This window comes from Penaeus vannamei, chromosome 11, assembly GCF_042767895.1.
Source record: "Penaeus vannamei isolate JL-2024 chromosome 11, ASM4276789v1, whole genome shotgun sequence".
In the NCBI taxonomy this organism is placed as follows: domain Eukaryota; kingdom Metazoa; phylum Arthropoda; class Malacostraca; order Decapoda; family Penaeidae; genus Penaeus; species Penaeus vannamei.
Genome location: NC_091559.1, coordinates 28,875,523 through 28,888,022, shown reverse-complemented (window position 1 = coordinate 28,888,022; position 12,500 = coordinate 28,875,523). Strand labels below are relative to the sequence as shown.

Here is a 12,500-nt window from a genome sequence, read left to right as displayed (position 1 = left end):
ACTTTTCCAAAACCAAAAATAATGAATACTGAAAAATGCCTTCACAACTTCTTAAACACCACTGGCAAAAACTGTTAATTTTGTCTTATTGGCCTTGTGAAGGATTTTTTTTCTTGATATATAATGACCATCTGTTAATTAAACATTTTTAAAGAAGCACACAGGTAACAAATTGGAAATATTTTCAAAGTATAAAAAAACATGAAATAAACATATGAAACAAGAAATATGCAAGTTTCTAAAATGGAAAAAAGTTAACCTAGGTATTGTCATCTCTTATCTTACATGCTTACGCCATGACATGAAAGGCAAAACTACCTGTCACTACAAAAAGTTGTCTCACAAAATTGCTTAAATCTACCTATTATTAGTCCTTCTCTATTCATAAACTCAGCAGAGTACACAAGGTTCGTTAAAACGCCAGCTAAACCCCATAGCAACCTCACTGCACTAGCCCTCGCTTTCAACAAGGCCTTTTTCTCCATTTTCCTTTCCTCTGGACTTACATTTTGAATTGCCTCGTTGGCTCTGCTTGTCTACATTTTCAATGACTTTTGTGACTTTTTAAAATTGTTAATCCTATCGGATTGCTCTACACAGTTATTTATGCATTTTATTCCAAGACGATTCACTGAGGGCGTCGGAGTTGCCATTACGAGCGGGCCGTAATAAAATAGTTTACTTTCCACTTTCGATTAATATAACTTTTATCTTTGCCTTGCGATCAAATGAAAAGTTGCAATGAAAAGCCTACAAAAAAGATAACTTGGAGAAAATGCTCACGGAAAGTAGCGTAAAAAAGGGGAGAAGAACTCGTCCATGGCCTCCACATCAGCTGATCCTTGTTTACACCTGCGCCAACACGTGCGCGCCGGGAGGAGCGGCGAGGCTCGGGAAGCGCTCGGGAGGCGCGCGCTCTGACTCATGCCAAGTAGGCACACTGGGGCGTAACTACCGGGAGGGTGTGACATCCCCTCAGTCCTCCACAGTCAAGACTTGTAGGGCAAATATTCTAACAGATTACGTCTTAAATCGGACGAAAACCGGGGTAAGTAACTACGTCCACTCACCAAAACTTTCTAAGGATATTAACACTCAAGTTGTTTTATTGCCTCATATAAAGGTTGGCGGGCCTATAGTATAGACCCAATTTAATTTTGGATATGAAGTTCTGTTAAAAAAAAACTATTGGTCAACAGTCCCGACGGGGCAGGCGCCAGTATGGACAGCAGGGCAGTTTTCCTAGAGATCTCGGGCATAGAAAGAAGCGATTTTTAGTCGGGAATAGTACAAAAATCTCGGGCGAATATACTGACACTTTCCAAAGCGCGAAATGTTAGCCACGTCCCTGAGTTAGAACATGTCAGATCGTCAGTCAGGTATGGGCATTGGTACCAATACGTGTATGTGCAGTATGTATGCATTTAGTTAAGTATGTGTTGGAATTTATATTGCTTTGTCAAAAAAAAAAAAAAAAAACTACATTCAGGAGGTTCACCAATATGTACGGATGTATGTATATTAATATATCAGTGTATGTATGTATGTACATGCATGCATACACGCACGCTAATACGTACATGCACACATACATACATACCTCCTGTCTCTCTCTCTCTCTCTCTCTCTCTCTCTCTCTCTCTCTCTCTCTCTCTCTCTCTCTCTCTCTCTCTCTCTCTCTCTCTCTCTCTCTCTCTCTCTCTCTCTCTTATATATATACACACATATCTGTATATATATACATATACATATATATGTATGTATATATATATATTGTATAGTTGTAAATTACTGATTAATTAAGAGGTATAAGTATAATTTAGCTTAGGAGTATAACTGAAATTCTCTTAATTCATGTTACTTTGACTGAACAGAACCTTAATTAAAGATAGTACTGTCACCACTTCCTCTTTGTAAGAGACGAGAGGAACTCTTGGTAACCATCCACTTAGTAACAAAAGGATTGATATAAACACGGGTAAATTACTCTAATTTATTGACAAATACCCAAATCAAATATATGTAATTAAGTAAAATATAAACAATGAGATATTACACCTGCTCGCCGAGACACTACAGTCTTCGGTTCGCAAAGGCACGAGAATCACTAATTATGCACCAGCCCTTACTAAGTTTGAGTCCGTCGCACAGTCAATCCGCGATCCATCTCCCCTCGTGTCTAGGTGATGTTTAACCCCGCTCCTCCCGCGCTGCATCAAGCTGGTCCCGCAATTTCACTAGCGTTCATTGTTTTTCATGGCGATTCGTTTGCAGTACATCACTCTCCTCCCCAGAGTTATCGTCCCGCTTCCTCCAACAAGAGCTGTAAGTCCCATCGCGACCATGCTTTGGGCCAAGAACCTGCAAGCAAGCTCTCGTTCCTAATTGACCCCTGCCCCGCTGGGTGGTGCAGGGCGCTACTACGGTAACCACCCACTCCTGTCAAACTCGCTCTGGGAGGCTGTCACAGAAACAAAACACGTGTATTTACTTTGTAACTCAGTTTCCTTTGCTGTCTCTTTCTGAATCACTCATGATCACTTGTTTCTTAATTCCACAAGTTCTCCGCCATTTTACAGATTGTTCAAGATACTGAAAAGCACAAACACAAAGACATTAAGGACATTACCCACAGAATTATTGTGGAAAAGTGTTCGTCCCCATTGGTCTCCCTTTACCGTTCATCTCTCTTGAGGTATGCCACACTGCCAACGGTTCCGATCCTGCACCATGACCGACAGGAAGTCATTTAGGACCACCTCGTCGTATGTTGTATCGTCCTGGAGGTCGCCGAAGAAGACTGCACTGAAACACGTCCTTACATGGCCCCGGTGATGCAGTGCCTGTTGAAGTGGGCCTACATGCACGTCCGGCAGCACCAATCGGCAGGATTCCAGTCCCTCCATCTCGATAAATCGACCCCTGAATTCTGAGACAAGCCGAAACGAGGCAGAATCTTGGTCTTTTTAAATGAATGCGTCGGGAACCGGTCGCGAAAAACTCTGGACTCTGAACTTACCCAGCTGTATGCCTGGCAAAGGGAGGGCCAGATACATCAACAGTTTGTGCACGCGACCCTTCGGCCGGACCTCCAACTGCATGATATCACAGAACAGGTGCAATTTCTTCTATTCAGAGAGAAATAACAATGGTGCCCTTTCCATGACAATGGTATAAAGAATATTTGATTGGGTATTAGCTCGCATGAAGTCACTTAATTTCCCTGTTATAGCCTCTCTTAGTCCTGCTATAACAAACCCCGGACTTTCTTTTATCTCAAGTACCATTTCCCTGTAGTTTCACAGGGTGAGGCTCATTAAGCATACCTGTTGTGTCTCCCCCGTAGCCTTACTCAATGTTCCCAAAGGTACATTCAAAATCTTTAAGGAATCGTCCGTTCTCTTTTGGGCGGACTTCAATTTCTCTACCTCCCCCAGGACACTATCAGTCAGAGATAAGGAAACCTCATCCATATGATAGGCCTGGTTTGTTGTCGCTTCCGTAGACACTAGTCGTGCATGTAACTGGTCAATTCGATTATTTATTTGTTACATCCCTCAGCAATGATATTCCCTCCATAACAAAGGGCCCAAACCTGTCTTTGCCATGAATAGTTCATGAAAAATCCCTTCCAAATTTAGTCTGCCCTAAATGGCCTATTGTCTCCAGTAAAGCAGTCTCTAAACTTCCCCATCTAAATTCTTTCCCACATGGTGTGTCCTCTGCGATCCCACAGAAGCCCTCCGTCCAGAGATCACTGCCCTCACGTCCTGGACTCCTGAAGAATTGCAGTCCCTATCCCTGCTAAATCCTCCTAACAGCAAGGCTTCCCCTTTGTTACGAACCAACTTCATGCCAGTCGAACCAACGTGGAACCCTTCCCTGTGATACTTCAAAAGTAACTCTAGTATAGGGTAGCTGCCCCACACCAGATATAATTGAAACTCACAGACTCCCTGCTCGATCTCCGAACATCCATGTTCATCTGGTTTCCAGCCGACTTTATATTAACTAAAACTACAAACTGATCACCCCCTCATGGAAAACATCAGCCAACAGGCTAATCTGCCCCAGATAAGTACTCTCCTCCAGTTCCATTGGACAATGTTCCCGGTTCGCATGCGGGATACAAAACCACAATGAACTATCTGTATCCTCCCGTAATGCAATCACCTGTTCAGACAAATCTAAACTAGAACCTGTCCGGGGCTGAAATAACATCGTACAAACCTCCTCAGGAATGACTTTACCCCCACACTAGACAGTAACCAGTAATGCCCCACCCGACTGTCCCGAGGGAAGACAGGCCACACAACTGTATTGGCAATCTCCGAGGCCTGCCCATGCAATCCCCCTTCAGTACCCACATTATCATCCACAGTATGTTTGGCACCAGACCTAACAGGTGTCCCCGGAGTCTTAGTACCCCCAGTGGTCACAGGGCGTCCCCCGCAACCAGCAGTCGCCGCGCACAACGAAGACGATAACAGACGGCTACGCACAACCTCGTCAGTTGGAGACTGCAAGGAATAGAATTCGTGGTAAGCATCAGCGAAATCCGTACCAATCAGCATCTGATTACACACACACACACACAAATATATATGTATATATATACATACATACATATATATATATATATATATATATATATATATATATATATATATATATATATGTGTGTGTGTGTGTGTGTGTATGTGTGTGTGTGTGTGTGTGTGTGTGTATGTGTATATATATATATATATATATATATATATATATATATATATATATATATATATATATATAATGTCTTAGAAACGCCACTGTAAATAATAAATATGCATGTACGTTAGTTAGAGAGAGTGTGGATTTGTGTATGTGTACTTAAACTGACATTGTTCTCACGAATAGAAGTGCTATCATACTCAACTATGCCCATTCCCCGAGGAATGTTTAATGACAAGGGAACGGGATAGGGCGAAAGATACGCGGGAAATGGGAGGTGCTAGGAGGAGGGAGTGGGGTTGAGAGGTCGGGAAAAGGTTGGTAGTAGAAACGTGGTCTGGAAAGGCTACGTTCGTGTAGACCATTGGTTATTCATTTTTTAAGCATCGTTAAACTCGGCAGGGTTGTAGAAGACGTTCGACTCGGTACAATGCGATCCTTCTGGTAGATCCTGGGACACAGGGGAATGCTGGCAAGGATTATGGGACTAATTGTGAGAAGCCTGTATACTGATACTGAAAATGTCATAAAATGTGATCGAGGGGTGTCTAGCTTCTTTCCTGTGAATTCAGGAATGAAGCAGGGCTTTGTTCTTGCATCAACACTTTTCAATACTTGTATGGGCTGGATAATGTACAGAGCTACTACCCAAAGTCACTGTTGAGTAACACTGGCTGATATCAAAGTCACTGGCCTTAATTTTGCTGTTGATGTTGCTATCCTATGTCTCTGGTAGCCCTAGTGGTGGCTTTAAATGCATTCTGAAGCCCTTGGGTAAGAAGTCTTCTGCACAAAAAGAAGGATCCAGTATTTTGGGTCTTGCGGGGAGGCCTTGTTCCGTGGGTGCATGCTTTCAACGAGGATATTTAATTCTCACAGAGATTTTCATGCTTCTCTATTCTCCTTCCCCCTCTGTTCCAATTTTGGCTCTTCCTTTTCGTACCCCTAGAGTCTCTCTCTCTCTCTCTCTCTCTCTCTCTCTCTCTCTCTCTCTCTCTCTCTCTCTCTATTTAAACTCTTGTAAAACGTTTCAAATTGCGTTTCAAGCATCGGCTTAATACCACACTTTCTATATAGGGTAAGCTAGATTCGAAGCTTCAATCCATTAAAAGACTTTGACTTTACCATTGCTTTGCAATATGTTACATTCAGGTGAACCAAGAATCGGCTCACAAACATTTCCACATGAAAAAATATATAAAAAATCTGATTTGATTCACCTGAAATATGACGATGAAAATCACTGTATCCATAAGATTAAACGTGGTCAAAATGGTCAGTTTATTGGAGAAAAAAGTGTATGCAAGTTAAACACCACGAGGGAGGTTAAGATAGGAAGGCATGTGGCTTCCTGTTCTGATATGTTTTTTTATCATTCGAAGGTTTGCAAGGAATTGTCTGCAATGGGGTGTGCAATGTGTTTGCTTATTAGAAGGATGAAAGTGTTCTTTAAAAGTTCAATGTCTGAATGCGTCTTTTCTTGATCGTTGCGTTATTGCTGGTATTTTTTTTTTATCCTTATTAAAGATTAGGATAAAATGAGAGACCATTGCAGGATAATGTGGTAGTGAAAAGGGTAAAGAGGGGAGAGAATGAAAAAGAAGAAAAAAAAAGGATTAGGGGGTGTATATGTGAAGGAATCGGGACATTGCTCAAGAAAAACAGAGATGGCTGTCGGAGATATAGGAGAAGAAACCGGTGGATGAGAAAAGGGGACTGTGGGAGGTGTTGAAGTATCAGGAAGTGTCAAGAGGGGGAGGGGGGGTCAGGAGAAGGGCACTGTTGTGACAGAAGGGATTCACGTGAGCATTCAAGTGGGAGCGGTAAGGAGAATGGGGAACGAAGAGGGAATGGCATAGGGAAGGAGAGGATGGGGTGTGTTGGGAGAGTGTAGGATGAAGAGGGGTAGGGAGAACTTGAGGAGGAGGATGGATATCGGCAAATACTTTAAATGTAGAAGGAGCAGGAACAGACAGTGGATGAGGAAGCAGAGTGTTCCCTTGGGTCATCTTTAGGAAGTTTTGGATGTCTTCAAGAGTTTTTGGAGGGGAGCTGGGTGAAGAGGACTGAGGAACAATGGTTCTCTTGTGAGCAAGAGAAAAGGGGATAGATACCCGAGGAGCAGAAGAAGAGGAGAGTGTGGGAGAGCATGTGGTCGGAGATGGAGTGGAACGTTTAAGGTTGCCTGCTGCGACAGGTAAAGTGAGGAGTAGGCATTGGGGAAGTGGTAGAGATTGGAGTATCTGAATTTTGACTGAAAGAGAAATTTGACTAAGGGAGAGGGCGAGTAGAGGTAGGATGGTTTAGGGTAGAGGGAAGAGATAATAGGGAGGTGAGACATCTTTAGAAGATGGGAGGGGATTAAAGTGAAGGACAGTTTTGAAATAAGAACGTTAGCCTCTGGGAGGATTAGTGTAACACTGTAATGCCACTGCATCATAACAAGACAGGCAAGTAGGTCTTCCGTCTGATCACTTCTTATCGTATATAGGACAATCACTCGGGGAGACAGAAGCAGTCCCGATACAAGTATGAAGAGAGGATAGAGTTTCGACAGGAATAGGTTTGCCAGTCAGTCAGGGTAAATAGTATACGTGCTTAGGATTCAAAAGTAACTGTGTCAGGGCTTGATCGGAACGACTGCGAAAGGAAACTTTGCCTACTTGTTTTTTGGAGACTGTTGGAAGTGAAGGGCATTCTCAGAGTAGGGGAGTGTGGGGGGGAATCACAAAGAACCAATCCCACTAGGCTGGACAAAAGAGAATACTCAAAAGGTTTGTAGAGGTGGAAGCAGTAGTAGGCCGAGGGCGGGAGGAAGATGGGGGAGGGGGGCATAAGGCTGAGGGGTTGTAAACAGGGGGAGGGGATAGACAATGAAGAAGACATTTCCGTCGATGGGGGGGGGGGGGGTAGATTGTTGGGAATGTTGAGGAAGGGATATATTCTGCAGGTTGAATAATGACCTGGGTGAGTGGTTCAGAATGGATAGAGTTGTCAATAAACTTAAAATAAACTCAATAAATCTAATTTAGATAGGCTAGTTGATGAAGCGGCAAGCCTTAATGTCCCTCTTAAGGATAAAGAATCTTTTTTGGCCATGGTGAACCTGAAATAAATGGGGAAACGAAACGGTATACCCCTTAGGGTCCCCATAAGGGATAAGGGCTAGGCAATTAACCAAGGGAATACCATGCCCATGGCTCCTGGAGGCCGTTTATGACTGATACAAAGCCAGCCTTTCATCCTTTCAGCACGGATTTCACATGTTAGGAAATGGACAGAAGGGGATGAAGGAGAGAAGGAAAATGAAAAGGGGGAGAAGAAAAGACCATGCGAAATCAGTTAAGGCGAGGGCTGAGGCCTAAGGTAGGGGTAATCTCCTACATTAGGCCTCAATTTCCATCTTCCAAGCCCCCCCCCCCCCCTGCTCCATGACAACAACAAGCAAAGGAGTGGGGGGATGGGGGAGGGCGAGGTCACACGTTACAAAGCTTGGGTTGACCTCCGGAGAGTGCTGCGCAAGAATACTGGGCTGGGATTGCTTGTGTTAGGGATACAACTCGGTTTATAAACGGAATTTAGATTTACAGTCATCACATGTATCTGTGTGAGTTTTTTGTGTATGTGTTTTTAAATGAAGTTGATACAAATGTATGCATGTTTTTCTATTTGTGTATAGCCATGCACATAAATGCATATGCATTCACGCACAGACATATATGTTTGCATGTATTAATTAACTTGGATTCTTCTCTTTGTCTAAGGTGTTTTTTGACATTTGTCATGTTTCAGGAACCATCCAATTCTCATGACTTCTCCAATATCCTCACGCAGTCAGTAAAACATGAGGTTAACGTCAAAGGGGAGCTTCCAGACTTGAAAGTCACTTACCGAGTAGCATCTCGACCTTTTACGGTAGATCTTTTTGGTCTGCCCAAGCATCAACTTATTAGGTCGTCCCATGGGTCTTCTACAAGGTTTTTCTAGTGAGTCGCAACATATAGTTGTCATGGTGATCTTTGAAATGTATTGGATAATATGTGTATTTATGTTTGGTGTTACTGCCTTCTAGACAGAAACTTTAGAAAATGTACAATGGTAAACCAACTCAAAGTTTCGTGAAATTTTGACTGACAACAATCAGTATACTTATAAGACAATATTATAAATGTATACATTATAATACACCTTTGTTTATTATCAATGGAGTTGTCAAAGATAGATTTTTTGTGTGTTGCCTAACGGGAAAGAATGAGAGCCACTGCACTAAAGGAGACAAGTGAGTGGACGAGATCATCCTTAGGAATACATATAACCTGAACTGGCACTCCCTGATTGTGCAAGTAACAAGTCGTACCACAAGCTTCAGGTTAAGATACCAGGTAGAGTCCAAGTTTCACAAATACAGATACACTGGCAGTATATGAGCCTCTGAAGACACATGGCTTGGTCCTTCTTCACCTGCTGTCAAACAAATGTCTCCTGACATATTTGATTTAGGTTAGAGCTTGGCACTACACTTCCAATATATGTAATATTTTGTGATTTTGCAGCAAGTACCTACTGATTAAGAGAGTCCTCCAACTGGATCCCAGAGTCCTAAATCATGGGTTTGTTCTAAGAGACATTTAGACTAAGTGCATCAGCCATTAGGGTTCCCAGAGACTGATAAGAGTCGCTGTGTTAATGTTTTGTCCCGACTACAGGGGAAAAGATAATGCTAAAACAAGAACTGTAATATAATTGCTAGGAAGCTTATTAAGCCTACATCTAGATGCCAAAATTATTATATACCAGGAAAAATTACTTTAGAAATAATATATATTACTATACTAGTGCCTTATTAAATATACAAGATTGTCCAGGCTACTATTTATTTGATAAATTATTACAATCACACCCACACCACTGACCTCCATTGTATGCTCAGTGACTCACATCAACATGCTGAAGACACAGAGCTCTCTTATTTACTTATTTACAACTTTGTGAACAGAGTGAGAACCAGAGAATCATTAAGGAATACTAAGCACAAAGATTACGATAGCAAAAATTTGTAAATTACCATAATGGATAATGATTTATTCATTTTCAGTTACAGTATTTGCTTTCCAACCATAATTTTTTTCAGTCCATAATTACATCTCATGTACATCTTTGAATATACCAATAAGGACATATTTTTGGAGTTTATCATTAGAATTTAGAATTTTATTGAAGTATAGGGTGTCAGGGTAGGTTCAGGGATCCCTATCCCTAGTGTGACCGCTGCTTCAGTAGATACATGGGAATGGTACAAGACTGCCAGATGGCAGCCAAAGCAACATGCAACCCATGAGTTGTGGGTTAATCAGCCTGTAACAGTTCACCAAGAATACTGCAAATGCCTAATGGTTTACCGTCATTCAGTTCAGAGATCACCTCCCAGACTTTCATCAGGCTAGGTTTTTTACGGATGGGCAGATTGGGTACCAGGAACTTGGCACCACTTATGCCCATTTAACCAGGTACAGCAGCTTAAAGTACTCACCCCAATATGCTTACACCCTAACTTGATCTGATATAACCCAACTATCTACAGAGCTGATTGCAGTCATATGATAGGAGAGCTTTAAGTTCAGGCAAAGTTTATTTACAAACAATTGGCCTTGAACCCCCTTACCAAGTTTCCTGTTATGCTGCTCCTTGCCCCTCCCCTCAAGAGTGTTGAAGTTCTGAACAACAGAAATTGATACAGGTCCAAATCATCAGCCAGTCCAGATGAGCTACATACATTCATAACCTCTATTGTTCCCCACAAAATAAAGTTCTAGCAATGTCCCATTGAGGACTGCTGTCCACCTTGGAAGACAATTTGGTGTAGAATTCCTTTTTCACATCAAGTTTCCATATGTTGATAGGAACATAATAAGCGACATACAGCCAAACACTGTATCAACTCTTAGTTGGTTCAGCTCCCTTATAGCAGTGGCAATCAATCATCCTGTCGATGTGCAGAGCTCCTACCCAACTGGGCTGTCTGAGGGTAGACCTCAGCCAATCACTGAGGGTAGATGCCACCTTTCCCTGGTATTTCAGCAAAAAAAGGTGGGGTGACTATATACCTGTTGGGTTTTGTACACTGAGTTGACAGCCACTAAGATGCAGGTAAGGTAAATAATCCTTTCTCACTAAACACATATGGGTGATTTATAGGAAATGGAGTATCTGGGGCAGGTGGAATGACAAACCTGCCATTATTTCTAGGGGGCTGGGTGAGCTTAAGTAGGGAGTGCCCTTATGTTAGAGGACAGTGGCTTAATATCTCTACGTCCTTTCTAAGATCCACAGTTTAGCCTAGGAGCAAGGTACTAAGTTGCCCAGGTGGCTTTGAAGAGACACTACAGAAGTCTTGGTGAAGGATAGGCTATGTAATGACATGAGAGGCGTAAGCACAGTTGCTCCCTTTTTTGCTGAGGCAAACCAGTGTTGGTTGCTCAAAGTGAGAAGGCAAGCAAACAAATGCTTAGTGCTGTCTGTGGCTAACCACATGATAGCATTACATTACTAAGAGCATGAGGCACCCAGTATTTTTATTATTATTATTGTAATTTGCATGTTTTCTCTTTTTTCTGATTGTACATATATGAACTAAACATATATTACATGCTGTTAAGATGATATTTCCCAATTTGCCATAATACTTTCCTTACAGTTAATGATACTAATGCAGAATTACATGACAACCTTGAGATGATTTAAAATCAACAGGTCAGCTCTCTTATGAGGTAGTTCAGTTATGTGTATCAATGAGTGAAGATAAGCAAGTATTAAGTCTAGCAAGTTATTTGGAAGCAACTGACATAATGAACCATAAAAACTATGCTTGTTATCAATGCTATGACTAAACTGTTTCCAATTTATTTTCTCCTCAAAGATATGGACAAGAGACCATTAAATTGTAAAAAAAATAGTATTTAGATTAAATGACTTAATAGAATCTTTTCATGCTAAGTGTTATTTTGTCATTCATATATCCCTTTAGCTTTAAAGTGATTCTTTTTACTCTTGATAAAATCTAAAAATGACCAAAAAATATTTTTTCTTATTTTATATAGATTGTCACACTTTCCTGATGACACTTTCTGTATCTTTGGAGAAATGAACTTCTTTTTTTATATGTAATTAAAGGACTAATGCAGTATTACTTTCAAAATATACCATGTTACTAAATTTTCTATTAAAAGCAAATGTATCTGATTTTGATTGTGCTATATCTTTCATTCAGAAAAGGTTTTTCTTCATAAATGTTAATAGCATAACTATAATATGAATATGGTTCTTTTTTTATTAGAATCTGAGATCAGAATTAATCAGTCATCACCAATCATAAGGATAAGTCCAAGTATGTGTAACAACATAACTTATATTAATGAACAACAATGCAGAACATTCACCATGCACATAAATAAAAATGAAATACAATAAGGGGGACCCAACAGCTGATGCTGTAACAATACCTGGTTTTAGTTTCACTGTGAAGTCTGACTAATGTCATCTTAACCAGCTAATTTCCAAACATATCAACAAAGACTGTAATATAACATATTCTAATAGGATGTTTTTATATAAAATATTTCTTTATTCAAAGTAAATAGATTTATTTAAGTAGAATGCTGACAAAAGAAAATAATTCACCTCATGAGCAGGTGTAACTAGCATTAACATCAGCAACAGTTTGCTTACTACCACAAATAAGGGACTGTAGTAGTAGCCAACTCTGTGCATGCACAGAACCAAGAGAGATACTC

The 12,500-nt window shown here is 41.0% G+C and overlaps 2 protein-coding genes and 1 long non-coding RNA gene across 5 annotated transcripts in view; 1 reads left to right on the top strand and 2 right to left on the bottom strand.

Annotated features, from left to right (window-relative positions):
• Nucleotides 1-1,036, bottom strand: part of Tango10 (transport and golgi organization 10) — a 26,032-nt gene extending 24,996 nt beyond the window's left edge. The window contains exon 1 of one of the 3 annotated variants that reach the window (XM_070127146.1): nucleotides 784-1,036. The gene's annotated coding sequence lies outside the window, so the exon portion shown is untranslated. The other 2 variants (XM_070127144.1, XM_070127145.1) reach the window with 2 other exon arrangements.
• LOC138863182 (uncharacterized) overlaps nucleotides 909-12,500 on the top strand; it is an 11,675-nt gene continuing 83 nt past the window's right edge. Inside the window, exons 1-4 of the long non-coding RNA XR_011398825.1 lie at nucleotides 909-1,048; nucleotides 1,200-1,379; nucleotides 4,382-4,541; nucleotides 8,503-12,500. The exon at nucleotides 8,503-12,500 is cut by the window's right edge and continues 83 nt beyond it. This is a non-coding gene — a long non-coding RNA (uncharacterized lncRNA). The remainder of the gene's footprint in view (nucleotides 1,049-1,199; nucleotides 1,380-4,381; nucleotides 4,542-8,502) is intronic.
• The window catches only part of LOC113808206 (uncharacterized), a 16,223-nt gene continuing 13,504 nt past the window's right edge, over nucleotides 9,782-12,500 (bottom strand). Inside the window, exon 4 of the mRNA XM_070127143.1 lies at nucleotides 9,782-12,500. This exon is cut by the window's right edge and continues 1,156 nt beyond it. The gene's annotated coding sequence lies outside the window, so the exon portion shown is untranslated.